This window comes from Tupaia chinensis, unplaced genomic scaffold (genome assembly GCF_000334495.1).
Source record: "Tupaia chinensis unplaced genomic scaffold, TupChi_1.0 Scaffold000381_1, whole genome shotgun sequence".
Taxonomy (NCBI): domain Eukaryota; kingdom Metazoa; phylum Chordata; class Mammalia; order Scandentia; family Tupaiidae; genus Tupaia; species Tupaia belangeri.
Genome location: NW_006159883.1, coordinates 2,593,833 through 2,607,394, shown reverse-complemented (window position 1 = coordinate 2,607,394; position 13,562 = coordinate 2,593,833). Strand labels below are relative to the sequence as shown.

At 35.1% G+C, this 13,562-nt stretch overlaps 1 pseudogene; it reads left to right on the top strand.

Annotated features, from left to right (window-relative positions):
* The first annotated feature begins 1,918 nt into the window (after window positions 1-1,918).
* Window positions 1,919-2,528, top strand: LOC102495732 (translation machinery-associated protein 16 pseudogene; annotated as a pseudogene).
* The last annotated feature ends 11,034 nt before the right edge of the window (window positions 2,529-13,562 follow it).

Below are 13,562 nucleotides of genomic sequence, written 5' to 3'. Positions count from 1 at the left end.
AGAGAGAGAGAGAGAGAGAGAGAGAGAGAAAAGGACAGTGTCTTAATGTCGTTAAGAATTCTAAATATATTCAATTTATTACATTTGGCACATTTAAAGATATTGAATTTCTCAGGGTAGTTAATGTTAACTATTACAATACAATAATTATTTTCCAAATGCTATATTTCTTGTGCAATCTTTTTTATTATAATTAGCCCAATTTCTGAGGTCTTATTATTGAGTTAGAGTAGGACAGAAGCATAGGATGGTAGAATTCCTCATACGAAAATCATGTGCAAGTTCATGTTAAAAGCAAGATGAGCTAGAGAGTTTGGCTGTTTTTTAAAATCACAGAATTTCCTTGTACAAACCTTTGCATCTATAGAATTAATCATTAAGTTCCTGTACCTTTCCTTTTTTGTTTGTTATAAAATACTAAAAGTATGTGGTATTATTTAGCCCCATTTATCATAAAACTTATTTTGCTTATGGTTGTGATTTAAATTAAATCTCCCCATGGAGAATCATGAAATAAACAAAACTGATTTTTATCCAGAGAAGCTCAAAACAGCCACAGAGAATTATGCACTGTAAGAAACCAAATAATAGAATTAAGTTAAATAAATATGATTGAATAAATGAAGTATGAGAACATGAAAAGAATTTTAGAAGGAAAGAAAAAGGCTGGAAAGAAGTATTGGGAAATGAACAATTGTTATATAAGACAGGATACTATTTGAGGAAATTTTAAAATTATTTTTCTGTTAGGTTTTTAACAAAATTGAAATATTTTAAAGTTATCATTCAAAAGGGTAACCACATGTGATTCCTTAACTTCAAGCAGTAAGGTATAAAAAGACTCAAAGAAGAGCTAGAATTGGAAAGAAAGATCTCATCAACTTGGATGAAAATGCACGCACATTAACATCCGAGGAGACTAGTGTTCCGACATTGATTTGCTTCAATTCTGAATAACTATTGTATGTGAAGGATCACCTCATTCCCTGTACGGTACACTACAACATGTCATTGTCCAAAGAGCGACATTGAATTTTATGGGATCATTTATGGGCTTCAGCTATTTTGAAAAGTCATTTTATACTTATAACACAAGGCAATTTTGTTTGCTTCAGAACTGAAGGTAATATCTAAAGCTACTGATAGCCCAGACCTTAAAACAAATAAGTTAAAAAATGTTTAATCCTACTTTATATTGTATAAAAGAAATCTAAATAGATTGTCAAAATAGGTGTAAAAGGCAAAATAATAAAGCTTGTAAAAGGAAATCTAGGGGTGTCTTTCCATGATATGGAGTTGGCAAAAGATTTCTTAATCAACACATCAAAAGCTTATAATCATGAAGAAAAACAAAGTGAAAAAAGAAGCAAACTAAGATGTTTTAGAATTACAAATTTCTGCTCCTCAAATGACATCAACTAGTACAAAAAATACAGCCACCGAATTGCAGACCCTAACTGCAAACTTTTGTCTGGCAAAGGACTCATACTCAGAGTATAAGAAGAATGTCTCCAAATTGATGGTCACACTGCAGACAATCAAATATAGAAATGGGTAAAAGTCTAGAACACTTTGCAAAGGAGAATATCCAAATTCCTATTATAAAATGCCACACATACTCACCAAATGGTTAATATAGAAAAGAAAAACCATAGCAAACACTGGCAAGAATATGAAGCAACTGAAACTCATTCATCGGTAACGAGAGTGTAAATTGCTTCAACCACTTCGAAAAAAAATTTAATATCGTTTACTGAAATTGGACATATTTATATCCTATGACCCAGTAATTGCATAATTCTAGAATCAAAAGAAATTTAGTGTTGAGGGTGCACATATGTTAAGGCAGAGACACCGGCGGGAGCTGTGGCCTTGGAGGTTACCCAGGTCTGGAGTGTGGAGGTCTTCGGACATTCCCATGCCTACAGCACCAAAGGGAAAAAATACAGAACTGGAAAAGAAAGTCATCCACCCATATAGAAGAAAAGCAGCTCAAATTACAAGAGAGGTCCATAAACAAGAGAAAAAGGAAAAATTGAAGAATGAGAAGGCCTTACCTCTTAATCTTATTGGTGAAAAATTGCAGTGGTTTCAAAGTCATCTTGATTCCCCAAAAGGGGGATATTCAAAGAGACACTTGTGATTTTATTGAAAGGTATTTAACTCAATTTAGGGGCCAGCTGGAGCAGACTGAGTTACACAACAGCATCAGAGACAGGCAGGACCGGCGGCACTGTTCCTGGGAGAAGATCATCTGGTGGACAGTCGGCGAGTGGCAACAGTACAAGGGCTATGGCCTCGAGATTCCAGACATCCTTAATGCAAGTATGCTGAGAACTTTTCAGGAATGGGATTTTGATCTGAAAATATTGCCAAACATTAAAAAGAGGAAAATTTTTGCTAATTATCCAATTCCCAAGAAGTGCAAGAAGAAGACTAAGACAATTATAATGGTAGATAACGATTTAAAATTGGATCTACAAGGTGAATCCAGTGACTTGGATGAAAGAATGACTGCTGTGGACTAGTTGCCTTTACTTGAGTCAAAAATAAATGACCTAAAAGCTTCAAGTGTCAACCCTTTTAGTGTGGCTAGTACTTGTCCATAGATCCAAGTGTCTGCCATTTAACTATTCTCTTCCGGGATGGGAATCCTATTTATAGTTTCAACCATGTTGTAATATCTACTTAGAAATGAGGGTTGCTTTCCCGTTACATTATGTCACTACCATAAGAGTGATCTACAAAGGCCATTTAATGTGACTCTGTGTGTGGGGGTGGGGGGAGAACAATATGAGTGAAGATACAAAACAACTTGTCGGTTTTTTCCCCAAGTACCTGCTTAGAGTTGCCTGACCTTGCATTTTGGGGAGTGGACAGTAACATACTTTCTTTCTTCTTTTTTTTTTTTTTTTTGCTTTAGGGAGGGCGCATGCGGTCGCCAGACAGACAGAAAGAGACAGAGAGATAGAAAGCGAGAAATCACCCCCAGGGGGGATGGCCACGCCTCAATCCCTTTTCCTCCATTTTCCTCTTGGGATCTTGGGCATGCACGCACACGTGCCTGGCGTGAGTTTAAGCCATCGGGTCGCAGTCAGCTACGTGGGAGTCCAGCGACATAAACATTATGCTAACTGCTGGTCCCAAGATGCTTTCTAAAAGGTTCCTTTGGGTGTCTCTTCAGTTTGATGGCATTGTCTTGTGTAATAATGCCACACTATTCCTTCCCTTCAACATTAAGCCACATTTTATGTTTTTATAACATAGGGGAAAAGGATATGGAATTGATAAACACCAATGGATTGTACACTATCATTATCTCTCAGTCAGAGTTAAATGGTTAAAAAAAAGTTACTATTATGTTGCTTTCTTAATCTTATGTCAAAGGAGATAAATAAATGTGATCTCAGGTTAGCCTCTTATGATTGTATGTTTCCTGCTTCCTCATTGTGAAAAGTGGTAGGTTTCCTTTGTGGAGACAGAAGTAAAGAGTAGAGAACTGATTATTAGTGTTATTTTGTCTTCTAGGAGATAGATTAAGTTACATACAATATAACTTAATATTTCAAGTATCCTGAAAACATGAATGTTAAGGGATTTGTTCTTCACAGAATTCATTAAATCTAGGGATCCCTTAGTTTATTTTTGAAGAAAGCAATTTAAATGTATTTGAAGATTTTCAGGAAAAGAACAAAAAAGTAAGGCTGTGTGAGGTTAATTCCACATCAACCAAGTCTTGTTCATAGTTTATTTAAGTTATAACTTCACTTCTGAAACAAAATAAAATTTATTTTCATAATTTCAAAAAGAAAAAAAAGAAATTTAGGGTCAACCTACAGTATGGTGGTCAAGATGACTGGATTCCACATGACTAGTTGCATGGTTTGATTCCTAGACCTGGTGGCTTGAGAAAATATGCCAGGCACAAGTATGTACATGCCCAAAATTCCAAAAGGAAGTAGAAATGGAGGATTGCGAAACAACCACTCCCAACAGGGGTACTATTTCTTACTTTCCTTTCCTCTGTTTCTCTCTGGAAAGGGCACATGCCTTCTGGCTAATTTTTAATGAGGGTACATGTCTTCATCAAGTGATATGTACAAGCATATTATGAAATTGCTAAAACTGAAAATAAGTATAAGTAACTCTAACATCTATAAGTATTTGTGGTATATTTACACATTTGCATGGTACAAAAATTAGAAGCCAATGAGAAATTGGGAGAGTTACAAATAGGATGGATTTTGCAAGCGCAATGTTGAACAAAAAGCACGGTATGTGAAATAGTACATTTTGTGACTCCATCTGTAGTTTCAGAAATCAAGACATCCCCTGCAAGGAGATGACATCTAGAAGAAGACCAGAAAGTAACTTCTAGGATTCTGATATTGTGTTTCTCGTTTAGAAAACTGGTTACCCTAATTTGTTCACTTTGTATATAGATTGTGCTATAAGAAAACTTTTGGGAGGATAAATGTGAATGTGGATAAAAATGAACAACATAAAATATTAAGTTGAACCTTTAGAATTTGAGCCCTATTTTAATTTAATGTATGGTCAACTTTGTAAATGTTTAAACAGATTGTGTGTTGTGCTATGAGACAGAATTTCATATATGACTAATGACACAAAGTTCAGGATGGATGTTAGGATGTATTATTGAGATTTTTTCTATATTACAGCCTATTTTTCTGCATAATTTATAGTTTATGAGACATATAATGAAATCTTTGGGGCTAGCAGGTGTCATGGTGATTAGGGTTGCTGGACTCCCACGTGGCTGAACATGGTTCAAGTCTTGGACCTGGCAGCTTACTTTCTCGCTTTCCTTCTCTTTCTCATTCTTTCTTTGTCACTTTGTCCCTTTCTGGTCAAATTAAAAACTAACTAAAACAATGAATAAAGTTAAATAAAATAATTAAAAAAATAAAACAAAATCTTCAATTCCTTGTTTTTGTTTTTGTTTTTGTTTTCTTTTTGAGAGGTTTTTGCTGTAGGGTGTGTGCGCTCACCAGAAAGACAGAGAGAGACAGAGAGACAGAAAGCGAGAAATCACCCCCCAGGAGGTGGCCATGCTGCCATCTCTTCTCTTCCATTCTCCTCTCGGGGTCTTGAGCATGCACACACACACACATCCAGTGTGAGTTTAAGCCATCGTTCTCAGACTCAAACTGCGGTCGACTACATGGGAGTCCAGTGACATAAACGTTACATTAACTGCTGGTCCCCAATTCCATTTTTTTTTGTTTGTTTGCCATTCCCTTCCTTTTGTTTTGTCAGTTATTTCTTTATATATTTAAATATTTTATTGTTGGATATATATATATTATGATGCATGCATCCTGTTCATATATTGCTAATTTTTAAAGTGTGTTAACATCTTAGTATCTTAATATTTTGCCTCATGTTCTGTGCTTTCAAAAATCAATATTACTACAGCTTTCTGTGAATTTATATTTGCTTGATATATCCTTTTACATTACATTAGTTTCATAGTTTCTGTGATTTGGTTTGTCATTTACATGCATTGTAATTACTATTCTATTAGGATTTAACTTTTTTCCCCCATGTTTCTAAGTTTCTACACTACAATTGTGTTTCAATTTATTAATGTGTGCTTTCTTAGAATAGCTTATATTTCTATTTTTTTTGTTAATTTAGAAGTTATGAAAAAAAAAAAGTTATGCACTCTAATTTTATTATTGTAGTCACCATAAAACTTAAAAGCCATACTCAGTTTACTTTATTAACATGTGCAACATAAAAAATATTGTAGGGGAATAAACAATGTTCATTTTACAGTTGTCTTTAATAAAAGACAGATTAATAGAATGCAAGTTAATTTCATTTAGGTTTTATGGACACAGGAGTTGTGTTTCTTTGTAAAGAAAAGAAGACCTGAAGAAACAGGTAAAGCTGTATTTTTCTATGCATAGACATGAGACAATTGAACAGTCATGAGAAAATGTGATTAGAAGACAAAGAGGAGTTGATGTAATATTAGTCAACTGGGGTGAACTTAGCAAGGCTTGTGTCCTGACTCTTCTGGCAACGCTTGTGTCATTGGCTCCTTTCCTTTGGTAAAGGAAGAGCACCTCCTACATGAGAGTCTCAAAGCCCTGCTTTTGGGAAGACCAGAAAAAGGTCAAAAAATGACCTACTATGTTTTATGACTTGCTGCAGGGGAGAAGTTCAAGGGAGGGTGAGAGTGGTTCTTCTGTTTCTATGTTCTCTGATGCCAAGCTGCCATAGTTCAGGGCAATGTGGCTTGCTCTCCGTTATTGCTCTAACACTTTCCCAACCAGTTTCACAGTCCAGAAGTCGTCGGTCGATTACCCACCTGATGACACAATAAACAAATCTCTCAGTCCAGTTAAACAAATCATAGTTGTTTCATTTCTGGAGCCAACATTGCATATATATGTATTTATCAAATATTATTAATTCTTTGTGCAGTGTGAATAAGTGGAATTTTTGTGGAAACAGTAGAAGAGCAAAAGTTAATGGCTGGAGTAATTTTATAAACTAAGTTTCTTTCTTTTCTTCTCTCTCTCTCTCTTTTTTTTTTTTTTTTTTTTAGAGAGATTTTTGCTTTACGGCACATTTGCTCATTGGAGAGAGAGACAAGGAGACAGAAAGTGAGAAATCATCCCCCGGGGAGAATGGCCACACCGAAATCCTTTCTCTCCATTCTCTTAGGATACTGGGCATGCATGCACACGCAGCCAATGTGAATTTCAAGCCGCTGGGTCCAGGACTTGAACTACAGTCGACTCTGTGGGGGTCCAGTAATGTAACCATTACAACATCTGCTGGTTCCAGTTTCTAAGATTGGAGAGCAGCCAGTTGAGAATATTTCAAGATGCTGGGCATGAAGCTTCTGTAATTGGAATAGGAATAAGGGCAAGCAGTGGTGTTCTGACAGTTTTTCCTGGTTTGCAGTTTGAATGTCATAAAAGTTGACCATGCCTTGTATTACTGTAGTGATTTCTCTAAAACTCGAGTCATCCAGCTTCAGCTTGCAAAGTCTGGGAAAAGGAAAAATTTTAATTTTTAGTGATTCTGAGCCAGAGACTGGGGGTGGGGGGAATTGGAAATATTGGGTTGACTATTTATAACGAGATATTATACAAAACTAGAATTCAGAATCCAGTTCAGTCTGCAAGTAGATAACAAAAACCTTAAAACCAGCAAATACACCTAAAATCAGATGCCCATAGTATATTTTATAATTTTTCACTGAAACATAATCTTTCTCTCTACAATTGCTTTCATTTTTATCAAATATAATGGAAGAAAGACTTACTTATTTGTAAATAAATGCTAGTCTCATTAAACTAGACCTGATTAATTACATAAGCACAGTGAGGATGGAGACTGACCATATCAGTTCTTTGCAAGTCCAAGTCTGCTTTGCTAGTCTCAGTTTGACCTTTCATAGGTGCTGAAGGTGAGGAAGTACTGCTAGAGTACTGCTAGCTTTGGGTGAATCCCTCTTTTATAGAGGTTTCCAAAGAATCTTAAGTTTCTAAGCCCTGCCAGGGAGCAACATTTCTTATTTACCTCTATGGGAGCCACATAAGGGAACCATGTATGCAAGGTATCAGATTAGTTTGTTTTCCTGAGGGGCTTTAATGACTCCATTAGTTATTCTCAGTTTCTTAAAGCTATCTGGTTATATCAGAAAGTAGGACATTCCAGTTAAAGTCTCGGTAATATAACCAATGTTTTCAATCATGTACAGTTAGTTATAAGAAAAACAGATTTTAACTGAAAATAAGAAAAATAAGAATATTCTTTAATAATATCCGGTTTTTGAAGGGATCAAGTAGGGAGAAAAGTAATTGGTTAATCTTTGTTTACAAAGGTATACTTTGAAAATTGCTATGGATGGGGAAACAAGCAGTTTGCGTAATGGCTATGTCGCTGGACTCCCATGTAGTCGACCGGGGTTCATGTCCCAGACCCACTGGCTTAAAACTCACGCCGGGCGTGTGTGCGTGCGTGCCCAAGATCCCGAGAGGAGAATGGAGGAGAAGGGACTGCGGCATGACCATCCCCCCTGGGGAGTGATTTCTCACTTTCTGTCTCTATGTCTCTCTCTGTCTGTCTGGCGAGCGCACGCGCCCTATAGCGAAAAAAACCTCTTCAAAAAAAAAAGAAAATTGCTACGGATAGCTTGAGAATTTTTTTTTTTCTGGAACAAGCAAATGGCATGATGTTAAAGGCATGGGAGTCCATTGTAGCAAACTGCTGTTCAAGTCCCAAACCTGGCAACTTGCTTTCTAGCTTTCTATTTCTTTCTTTCTCTGGTCATGATAATAAATAATAATGATCATTAATGCGATTAAATAAATAAATCATTTTTAAGTTTCCTTTAATATGAAAGAAAAAACAATAAAAAACAAACATTTCAAAAAAATTTTAAAAGTGCCTTAAATTCCTCTTTGTCAGTTTACATACCCTCGTGTAATTAATTATTTTTCTGCTAGGTCTCAGAATAGCAGTTAAGGGACCAGCAGTTAGCGTAATGGCTATGTCGCTGGACTCCCATGTAGTCGACCGCAGTTCACGTCCCAGACCTGGCAGCTTAAAACTCACGCCGGGCGCATGTGCGTGCCCCCCAAGATCCCAGGAGGAGAACAGAGGAGAAGGGATTGCGGCCGCCTGGCCTGCCCCCCTGGGGGGTGATTTCTCACTTTCTGTCTCTGTCTGTCTGGTGAGCGCACACGCCCTATAAAAAAACCTCTCCAAAAAAAAAAGAATAGCAGTTTATTAACCCATCAATTTCTTCATTAACCTGGAAATACTTTTACAATGCAATCATATGATCTTAAAGTTATGGAAAAACCTTTATTACAGAATATTTGTTACTGTGTTTTCATGAAATTTCCTGAAAAGGAAGTAATATAGATCTTTGAGGAGCCTCCACATTGTTCTCCACAGTGGTTGAACTAGTTTACATTCCCACCAACAGTGTAGGAGGGTTCCCTTTTCACCACATCCCCGCCAACACTTATCACTTTTTAAATTCTTAATCTTTGCCATTCTGACAGGGGTTAGGTAGTGTCTCATTGTGGTTTTTATCTGCATCTCCCTTATGATGAGGGATGTTGAGCATTTCCTCATATGCTTTTTGGCTGTTCATATGTCTTCCTTAGAGAGATTTTTGTTCAGTTCATTTTCCCATCTTTTAATTCGGTTAATTTTTTTTTTTCGCATAAGGCACTTGAGTTCCCTGTGCATTCTGGTTATCAGTCCCTTGTCTGAGGCATATTTAACAAAAATATTTTCCCATTCTGAGGGTTGTCGGTTCACACTTGTTACTGTGTCCTTTGCTGTGCAGAAACTTCTTAGTCTAATATAGTCCCACTTGTCTATTTTAGGGATTATTGCCTGTGCTTTGGGAGTCTTATTTAAGAAGTCTTTGCCTACTCCAATGTCTCCCAGAGTTTCCCCAGCATTTTCCACAAGTAGTTTTATTGTCTGAGGTCTTAGGTTCAGATCTTTGATCCATTTTGAGTTGACTGTTGTTAATGGTGAAAGATGGGGGTTCAGTTTCATCTTTCTGCAGGTGGATACCCAGTTTTTCCAGCACCATTTACTAAAGAGGTTTTCCTTTTCCCAATGGATTGACTGATATCCTTTGTCAAAGATCAGTTGGCTATAAGCTTTGGGAGTTATTTCTGGGGTCTCTATTCTCTTCCATTGGTCCACATGTCTGTTTTTATGCCAATACCATGCTGTTTTGATGACCACAGCTTTATAGTATATCTTGGGATCAGGGAGTGATATGCCTCCTACTCCATTCTTCTTACGCAGGATTGCTTTTGCAATACGAGGTCTTTTATGGTTCCAGACAAATTCTATAATTGTCTTTTCTAGATCTCTGAAGAATATCTCTGGTATTTTGATTGGAATTGCATTAAACATGTAGATTAATTTGGGTAGAATTGCCATTTTGATTATGTTAATTCTACCAATCCAGGAGCATGGGATGTCCTTCCACTTTTTTATGTCACTTTCAATGTCTTTTTTAAGATTCTCGTAGTTTTCTTTATAAAGGTCTTTGACTTTCTTAGTTAGGTTTATCCCTAGATATCTTATACATCTTGTGGCTACGGTGAAAGGGATTCCTTTCTTCAGCTCTGCTTCATTCAACTTGTTGTTCATAAATAGAAATGCGGAAGTAATATAGTACTATAGCTAATTGCAATTGCTTTCATAGAAGAATAAAAGTAAAACACAAAATGTCTGTATAACCATGTTAAAGAGCTAGTGAGTTTATTTTATTTATTTATTTATTTATTTATTTATTTTTGAAGAGGCTTTTGCTACAGGGTGCGTGCGCTCGCCAAAAAGACAGAGAGAGACAGAGAGACAGAAAGCGAGAAATCACCTCCCGGGGGGGATGGCCATGCTGCAGTCCCTTCGCCATTCTCCTGTCTGGATCTTGGGCATGCACACTCATGTGCTCAGTGTGAATTTAAGCTACTGAGTGCAGAACTCGAACCGTGGTCAACTACATGGGAGTCCAGCAACACAGCCATTACACCAACTGCTGCTCTCAGAGCTAGTGAGTTTATTATAAAAACTATGCAATTGACAAGGAAATTTGGTTATTTCTGTGGTGAGTAAAATTTTTATATAACTGATATTATGACTAATAATACTAAATCAGAACCTAACAGATTTTCAGAAATGTCGGATAATTTCTGAAACAATATTAATATATACTAATAAAAACATAAAGCTTTCACATCATTTATATTTGACAATGCTTCCCTATTAATATAAACAGAGATGTAAAATCCTTTAAGGCCCTCTGAAAAGTCCCAAGGTAAGATGGGAGTCAAAGACTTCGAGTCTTATTTTGAGAAATTGTCAAAAATTTAACTGATTAAATAAGATTACAGGTCATTGGGAAACACTACTTAGTAATCTAATAAAATATTTCAAGAGCAAATACAGAATATTTGTTGGTTGCAAATAAAACAAAATGAAATGAAACAAAGAACCTTAATTCTTTTAATATTGATAAGACCAGGTTTTCTTAAGTAATCAAAGAGCTAATAAAGGCAATATGAAGCACAGAAAATTATCTTAATAAAACTCAAAATCCTTGTTCCCTAGACCAATTACTTAAAAGGTAAAGATAAAAACTATCATAACCTCTTATCAAGACCAGACAAATATTCCAATAAAATTGTCATTTTTGCATAGAGAAGATATTTTGAATTTTTCATCAGCAGTATTAAGGCCAATTAGAAAGAGCTTATAAATAAATCCATCCAGTTTTAGCCAGCATTGACTATATAAGATTCTTTTACCATAAACCTTTACAAATTTTATCTATTCATCAGGATTTTTTTTTATTTTGTTTTTGTTTTCATTTTTTGTTTTCATTTTTATTCTGGAGCGACCATTCTGTTCTTTTCTTTTTTCAATAAAACTGCATTCTTTCAACCTTTTATACAGAAATATATTTTTATTTGCATATTTTATACACAGTGTTATTTCTCTTTTAATTCTTAGTAGTTTTAATTGTATACATTAATTACAATTAGTAACCCTTAGTAACCTTAATTTCTAGGGAATTTTGAAAGTAAGTAATAGTGAGCTGTCACTTCAGCATTCTATACATTGACAAATTTATGAATATACTACTTTGTAATTTCCAAAACCATATACTTCCTTACAGTATCGTTTTCAGTATGATACATGATAAATTTACTAACAAACCCAAATATATTTTCTTTTCATAAATTTTATTTTGCCTTTTTTATAAAAAGTAGATAAATTTATGCTCAGCAATTAATATCTCAATGTTTTATCTTACATAGAAATATAATCTATGTTTCAGGGGCCTACAGATGGCATGATGGTTCAGGGTGTTGGACTCCCACATGGCCAACCATGGTTCAAGTCCCAGACCTGGCAGCTTGCTGACTCATTTTCTCTCTCTCTCTCTCTTTCTCACTCTTGTTCTGCCTCTCTCTAGTCAAATTAAAACAAATAAATAAAGTAAAATAATAAATAATTCTGTAAAAAAAGAAATATAATCTTTATTTCAATGAATATTCATTACTCAATTACTAGAAATTTAAGGTTTTAATTTATGAAAATAATTTTTGAATGTTTTTAAGTATGGATACTTTATAAAATATAGTTATTGTTTAAAGATTTATAAAGTTATTGCAGTTATGATTATTTAATTTATTTCTTCTTTAAAATTATGCCTGACTTCCTCATGAAAAACAAAGCTAGCCACCATTTTAAGTTTTTTTTTTTGTCAATAAGACAAATAACAAAAATATCACAGAAGCAAGGAAACTAAAACATAAACATGTGATTATTTTCTTTCTCTTTTTTTTTTTTTTTTTTTTTGGAGAGGCTTTTCACTATAGGGCATGTGCGCTTGCCAGACAGACGGAGACATAGAGACAGAAAGCGAGAAATCATCCCCCAGGGGGGATGGTCACGCCGCAGTCCCTTCTCCTCCATTCTCCTCTCGGGATCTTGGGCACGTACGCACACACGCCTGGCGTGAGTTTTAAGCCACCGGGTCCGGGACGTGAACTGCGGTCGACTACGTGGGAGTCCAGCGATATAGCCATTATACTAACTGCTGGTTCCCTCTTTTCTCTTTTAACTTTTATTCCAAAATTTGATATGTATCAAGCAATTAGATGTTATTGTACATTTATTTTTACATTGGATTTATAGTATTACCTGAAATATCTAGTAGAAATAACATGTTTGTTTTACTAGAAATCTAGCTAGAAAAAAATTATATTTTTGCATTATATTTAATACTGATAATTCTGAGGTCATACTTGGCTTTATTTTGCCAATGTTATTAAAGCTAGCTACTTTCTGAAGTTATCCCAAATTGTGTGAACTTAACACAATTTAAACCTTAAACCTTTCAGGTTTGTTTCTATATTTTTGAGAGTTCTAGGAATACTTAATATTAATCCTCATTTAAGTGTAAGCCATTTTGAATAGAACTCTTTAAAAATTTTATAGATTAATTTGGTTATAAAATATGAAGGTAGACTAAGAGCATATGTATATAACATACAAACATATATAAACATACATGAGATAGGCAAACTAATTTATAGATTTCACTCTAAAATGTTAGTCATGTACAGGTACAATAATATAAATTGCACAAGTCCATAAAATAATATCTGTATGTAAATTATATTTCTAGTAGATGAAACAAAGTAAGATTACCTACTTAGAAAGCTAAATATTTTTAATAATATTTGTGGAAAAGACTTGTAAGATACTTTTATTTGCCCAGTTTCCTTTTTTACCTTCAGATGACTATCATCTCCCTGGTTTGTCTTTCAAAAGGTTAAAGTCTTAGAAAAGCCAGAGTAGGAAATGTACATCTCAAAGGCACTGAGGAAACAAGTACGTTTTTCCCAAGAAAATGTTTTTGGAGCATATTTACCTGTTATGAGAGTTCTAACTTACAGTCTGTGACTTCTTCCCATTTTAGCCTCAGGGAGTGGCTTGGGGGGACTTAGAATCCCTTAAGAGGAGTGCTA